This window comes from Elephas maximus, chromosome 13 (genome assembly GCF_024166365.1).
Source record: "Elephas maximus indicus isolate mEleMax1 chromosome 13, mEleMax1 primary haplotype, whole genome shotgun sequence".
NCBI lineage: Eukaryota > Metazoa > Chordata > Mammalia > Proboscidea > Elephantidae > Elephas > Elephas maximus.
This window is the reverse complement of record NC_064831.1, coordinates 71,276,859-71,284,322: the sequence shown is the minus strand read 5'-3', so window position 1 is coordinate 71,284,322 and position 7,464 is coordinate 71,276,859.

Genomic DNA, 7,464 nt, shown 5'->3' with positions numbered 1-7,464 from the left:
CCACCAGAATCTCTTCCAACCACCACCGCCAGATGGCTGATGAGTGGGGAACTCACCACATTGTTCTATTGTAATCAACCCACTGCAAACCTAAAACTGGAAAAAGAAGAACTAGAAAGATCCACCCTCAGAGCTTCCTTTTTCCACATGGGCTCCCCAGGCGGGGCGACATCCCAGTAAATCGCAAAGGTGGATAGACTTTGCTTTATCAATCTTTCAAACACTTTGTACTTTTGAAAGCACCTTTCACAAATGCTTTATTTCATCCTATATTTTTAATTTATTATAAAATATTTCCTGCAGACCCAAATATATAAAGTTTTGTTTTATTCTGGAAGTCTTTTACTATTTTAATGCAGAAGTTTTACATATTGTGTGTGCAGATAGATATAAAAAAAAATAGATAGATAAATATATAGGTATGTTGTTCTCAGGTGCCGTTGAGTCGATTCTGGCTGATAGCAACCCTATATACAACAGAACGAAACACTGCCCAGTCCTGCACCATCCTCACAATTGTTATGCTTGAGCCCATCGTTGCAGCCACTGTGTCAATCCTTCTCATTCAGAGTTTTCCTCTTTTTCACTGACCCTCAACTTTACCAAGCATGATGTCTTTCTGCAGGGATAGCTCCCTCCTGAGAACATGTCCAAAGTACACAAAATTTCACAAATACTAATTTGACTACATATAAGCCCCAAAAGCAACCTCAAAAAGCAAGCATAGGCCACAAGGAAAAAGCTCGACAGTGGTATATGGCATCCAGAAGTCAATCAACAAGGATTCACTGGGCACATGCACTGCACCAGGCACCATGGTGTGGGGGACCCAGCATGAGTAATTCCTGTGCCTGCCCTCCAGCAACACCCTTTTCTGTCCTCATAGGTCAGATGCAAGCCAACTCTTGGTAGAACAACACCATCACAGTGGGTGCCAGCATTCATGAGGCTGCTTCAGAGGCAGCCCTCCACCTGCTCCTGCTTCTAGCCCCCTTATCAACTTCTCACCAAGTCAAGACTAACATTGATGAATTGAACCCCATGACCCTCAGACTCTGGGGCCTCTGGCTTCTCTCCATGGATACGAAGTGTGCTTACTCTGCTCTGGGAGCAGACCCAATCAATTCAAGATACCAGGTGCCATCTGCCCTGATTGAGTTTTATATGATGGCATGATATTCTAGGCGTGGATTGGATAGTAGGATGAAGAGAGATCATATACAGATACTGTAACTGTAATGGATGATGATGATGGTGGTTGTGATGATGACACTGATGATGATGAGAGAGATCACGGTGATGATGACAGTGATTATGGTGATGGTGATAATGATGATGATGATGGTGGTGGTGATGACTACAGCTACCATTTCCTGAGTGTATACTCTGTGCTAGCCACCACGCTTATTACTTCACACTTGCTACATCTCTTAATTAAGGCAGTCTGTAGGATGCGTAGGATGCCATCAAAGCTTGGTGATCTTGTTTTGATCAAAGATTCTGTAGAAGAATCCTGATCAAAAGGAAGATAAATGAGGCACAGAATACAAAATTCTTAATGGAATACTGGAGAAAAAGACCAGACTTACTGGTCTGACAGAGACTGGAAAAACCCCGAGAGTATGGCCCCCAGACACCCTTTTAACTCAGTACGAAAGTCACTCCTGAGGTTCACCCTTCAGCCAAAGATTAGGCAGGCCTATAGAATAAACAGTAATACACATAGCTCAACCATGTATATGAGACTAAATGGCCACACTGGCTCAGGGGCAAGGACAAGAAGGCAGGAAGGAAGAGGGAAACTCAACAAATGGAAATGGGGAGCCAAAGGTCGAGAAGAGGAGAACTGGCAACCAATGTCACAAAACAATATGTGTGTTAATAGTTTAATGAGAAACTAATTTGCTCTGTAAACTTTCACCTAAAGCACACTAAATTAAAAAAAAAAAAAAAGAAGTGAGGTTGATGAGACTTCATCTCACATATTTGGGACGTGTTATCAGGAGAGACTGGTCCCTGGAAAAGGACATCAGGCTTGGTAGAGAGTCAGTGAAAAAGAGGAAGACCCACAATGAGATAGACTGAAACAGTGGCTGTAGCAATGGGCTGAAACATAGCAACAATTTTGAGGTAATAGCACAGGACCCAGCAGTGTTTTGTTCTACTGTACATAGGGTCACTATGGGCCGGAACCGACTGAATGGCACCTAATGACAGCAATAATAATGCTTAGGATATCTATCTTCAAGCATTCCATTTCATTTTTGACAACCTCCAATGTTCCTAGATTCATACTTTATACATTCCACATACTGATTATCAATGGAGGTTTGCAGCTGTTTCTTCTCATTTTGACTCGTGCCACATCAACAAATGAAGATCCTGAAAGCTTTACTCCATCCACATCATTAAGGTTGACAAATCTTCCCCAGTGGTGTTCTGAGTGCCTCCCAACTTGAGGAGCTCATCTTCCAGCATTTTATCAGACAATGCTCTGCTGCTGTTCACAAGGTTTTCACTGGCCAATTTTTTTAAGAAATAGATCCAGGTCCTTCTTCCTAGTCTGTCTTAGTCTGGAAGTTCCACTGAAATCTGTCCTCCATGGTGGCCCTGCTGGTATTTGAAACAGCAGTGGCCTAGCTTCACAGTAACATGCAAGCCACCATAGTACGACAAACTGACAGATGAACAGTGGGCACCAAATAATAGTTTAACTTAATTAGTAAAGTATATCTGCTTTGAATATCGTGCTTTTAAAAAAAAAAATTATATGGGATCAAATTGACGATAGCAACTTGAAAGGCTAGATGAGAAACTTACGGGGCAGTGAGTTTATGTTAATGGTGGTAGAATAATTTGGAAAAGTGTAGCAAGGATGGTTGTACAACTTGAAGAATGTAATTAATGTCACTGAATTGCACATGTAGAAATTGTTGGAATGTGTACCTTCTGCCGTGTATATGGTCACCAAAAAAAAAAAGGAAAAAAATATTTTAAAAGGCTGGTTATCTCCTCCAAACTAGATGAGAAATCAGGGAAGAAATTGCACAGGCTGTTGACAGATATTGGTGGCCGATCTTTGGCTGGCTGACTGACCATGGAGATTTAGCTAGGCCATCTGTTGTAGCACAGGGAAGAAGATATACAGTGACTCCAGTAGCAGTCCAGGCAGGGACCCAGGAAGCAATAGAGAACCCAGAGAGTGGCAGATGGGGCACACAGATGGCTTCGGAACAAGAACCAACATAAAATTCCCAGGGTAAGCCCTGCCGTGTCATGTTTTTGGTCTCTCAAAGGGGTCATATAGGTAATAAACCTACCATTTAGAGGGTCAAGCAAGCTGTGCTCTTCCTACCTTAGTTCATTTTGGTCTTCTGGTGGAGATATTACTAAGAGGATCCAGCTAGAGAGAACTGGCAGAGGCAGAGGCTTGGCTAGGATGCTGAGATGGAGGCTGGCAAAGAATGCTAAGGCAGGAGGACAAAGGACTATTGTCTAAATCCCACCTCTCCAGGGGAGATTAGATGTGCTTGGGTGGGCTCCAACTCGAAGGAAGCCAATGTCCACCCACGGCCAGGTCTTCTCTCTGAAGCAGTTTAAAATACAAAGAGTTAGCACAAAAGGTCGGAACTCATTTCTCAAGGGAGGCCCAAGAGTCAAGTAGTGAAGACCAAACCCCAACCCTCAGTCCAAAGGACAGAGTAGGAGCTAAGAACACAGTGTGGTGGTGTGGTCCAGAGTAAGCTCAAGGAGGGAAAGCACTCCAGTAATGAGAACACACACTAGGCTCCATGGAGGAGATGGCATTTTAGATTAGCCTCAAAGGCATTTCCACTCTCTCCAGGATGCCTTCTCTACTCCCCTCTCGCCCAGACAATTTCACATTTCTCCCTTTCTTTATAGTGGCCTCAAAGCCAGCAGAAACCATCAGTGAGGTTGTCAGGGCCTGGAGCCTTCCCAACATCAGCATTCCTGTAGGCTTGGTGCTCACTTGGGTTCCTTACACTGTCTGCAGTGGACACCCCAGCTGTTCCCCACGAGGCATTTTTCACCTTTCCTCTTTTTCCGACTGCTCCAGCCTCTACCCCCCACCCTCTATCCCTGACACCTCAATCTATTCCTGTCCTCATCTGCAAGGTTACCCATTTGCAGCTGACACTCATTGTGCCGTGCTGCAGAACCAAGGGAAAGTCGAATAAAAGCCCATATCTGAGCTCCTTTTATTGTGGCCTCATGTTGTCATCTTGCTGTTCCTACTGCTGCTGCTGCTTTTCCACCAGCCTTTCCTCTCCCACCTCGATCTGTGAAAGACCTGGGCCCACAACCTATGGTCACTGTCCTCTGCTCCATTCACTCACACAGTTGAATCTTTCCAGCCAGTTAGGGCCCTGAAAAGTTGCCGTAGTCCTAAAGTCACACCATTAGATGCTTAGACAATGCCACAAATCTCCCTGATCCTTCCTCTTCCCCTAAAACCACACTGGTAACAATTGTCATAAAATCAAAGCTTGGATTCCCTCCACACTGCTCTCATTTCTCTGATGAATTTAATTTTAATTCTGTAACTAGAAAGAATAACTTTCATTTCTTCCCAAGAGGCACTCAGCAATCAGCAAACTGCCACTGAATGGCCACTGGGCTGCCATCCTTAGGAGCTCTCCTATGGAGAAGGATGCAGGGACTGATGCAGTTACATTGCAATGGGACTGTTTTGGGCATAAAACTTAGCCCCAGGGAATGTGGAAGCACAGACAAGTGCACAGAACCTGAACAGTCAGTCACAGAAGCCTTGGACTGAAGAGTTGACTCTCGACCACCAAGTAAGTTAGCCAGATGTGAATGGTGGTAAGCATGTTCAAGCCAGAGGAGCCAGTATACACCAGGATACGGAGACATGAAACAGGAGGATGTGTTCAAGGAACCACAATCCAACATATGGGGAAGGTTGCTGACACCTCCTGTGCTTTCTCTCCCAGCACCATTACTAGATTCCTCATCATCCAAGCCAGGTGTCTACAAGCTATCTCTGACTCCTTCTTATCCCTAACTCCACTTTCAAGTCCTGCTAGTAACATATTCTAAATACGTCTCAAACCCCTTGACTTTTCTCTTTTCCCTGCTACTCCCTGATTTAGAGTCTCAGGCTACCTAGCCTAGAAAACCCTAGAATCTCCTAGCTTCTCTATCTTCCTTCAGTCTTGCGCCCTCAAATTCATGTTCCCCCATAGCCACAGCAATCTGACCTTTGTAATTTCCTACCTAACACTGCCCTAAGATTCCACATAAACTACCAGATAAAACCCAAACCTGATGAACAAGGCATGTAAGACCTTCATTATCTGGCTCCTGCCCACCCTACAGCCTCATCTAAGCCATGGTCTGTGTCAAACTTCATGCTCCAACAACACAGAAGTTGTGCTAATTACCTGCTCCCACCCTGCTGTTTCTCACCTCCTTGCTTTTGCACATGCTGCACCCCCCCTTCTTTACCTTACTCTCCCTTTGAGTCTCAGCTCAGGCATCACCCTTCTAAAACCCTCCTTTGAATGCCCCCACTGCCAACGTGATGTATGCCCCTTTCCCATGCTGCACAAGATCCTCTGCAAATCTCAAATGCTGTGCATCCTGGTGACCAATAAAAATCAGTTTATATGTCTCTCTTCCCCAATAGGTTGTGAGCACATTAAAGGCGAGAACTAAGTCTTACTCACTTGTATGTCTCCTCTTATGAAACTTAATTAATACAAAGGCCTAGTGGTTGCGTGATCAGTAGTGCCAGTAACTGAAAAAGTGAGCACAAAGAGAGCAGCTGGAATGAGAAGGAAGATAAGAGAGCAGTTTGGACATGTGGAATTTGGAGCATCTGTGGGCTACAGAGTGAAAGAAAGACCTGGTGATCTATTTCGAAAAAGAGTACAGCTATTGAAACCCCTATGGTGTGCAGTTCTATTCTGAAACACATGCGGCCACCATGAGTCCAAATCAACTCAATGACAAGGGGCTTTTTGGGTGGGCTACAGCAGGCAGAAAGGCACAGTGGATACAGATGCAGGAACCAGGGGTCAGGAAAGAGATCTGGGCTGGCGATAGAAATCTGAGCATCATCAATATATGGAAAGTAGCTGAAGCCAAGGATTCAGAGTTAAAATAACCTAGAAAGTACAGTAAGAACTATTGGATGAACCATGGACGAAGCCTTAAAAAACCCCATCATTGAAAAGGCAAGCACTGGAATGGACATCAAGACAGAGAAGAGACTAAAGAAAGAGGAAAAAAATTAAGAAGTTCCAACACAGAAGTCAAGGAAGAGGGAGGGTCCGTTTTGCATTTTGTTTTCTCTTCGCTGGCTCTGGCACAAAACAAATAAACCCCAGGAACCTTTGGCAAATTCATCTGGCCTCCTATTTTTCTTGGATGAAAGAGTTGTTTTTAGCATCCCCCTGAGTTAAACAGCTGTCATTTCTAGGGTGCTAAGGAGGAATTTTTTAGGGAACAGCAGATGGACCTAACTAAACTGAGAATCTGTTCAGTGATTCCACCAATTTCCCAAGCCCTGTGCTAATTTGTACAGCCCACAGCTCATTTCCCATAAATTGAAATCCCTTCATATTTGAACGGAAATATAATCCACGTGTTCGTGATCCATTTGCACTTTATGTAACCAAATATTGGGCTGTTGCTGTTTGATGTCCAAGAGACCATCTGAAGAGCCTTTGCAGCCAGAAGTCATGAGTTGCCAAGAAAATAAAGAGGGGACAAACCTTAGCCAGCCCTATCCATAATCAGAGGCCGTCAGCAGGGAATGAATAGGTACAGGGTGAAAGACAGAGGCATCCAATCTGCCAATTATTAGATCAGAGCCATATTCTGTGTCTCAAGCCACAGGCATTTGATGCTAAACAAGCCACATCAACAAACAGGCAATTCCTGGAGAAGAACTATCATTTATGTAACTCTTCGGTTACTGTAGGACATTTAGATTATTTCCAGTTTTGATATTATAAATAAAACTAAAATGAACATCTTTGTCATAAATTTTTGCTCACCTCTCTTATTGTTTCCTGAGGTTAAGTTTCCAGAAATAGAATTTCTAGATCTAAGAGGATACACATGTTGTTAAGTTGCATTTAAAGGAAGAAAAAAAAAAAGCCTCTCTTTGCCTGGAACAGCAGAGGAAGAAAGAGAGTCAAGAATAGGAGGAAGAAATGGAATGTGTGGCTAATTGCCTCCATGAACAACTGCTTCCTTTGCCATGATAGCAAGAAGAACTGGACGGTGCCTGGTTACCATTGCTGAATATTTTGAGCAAAGATTCTATAGCAGAGTCCTGATCAAAAGGGGGGAAATGGAGAACAGAATTTGCAATCACATGGAGTCCAGATTTTCAAGAGCCATGGAGGCTGAATGAACCCCTGAAGCTAGATGGGAACCTTAGGAGCCAATGAGTTTATGTTAATGAGAAAG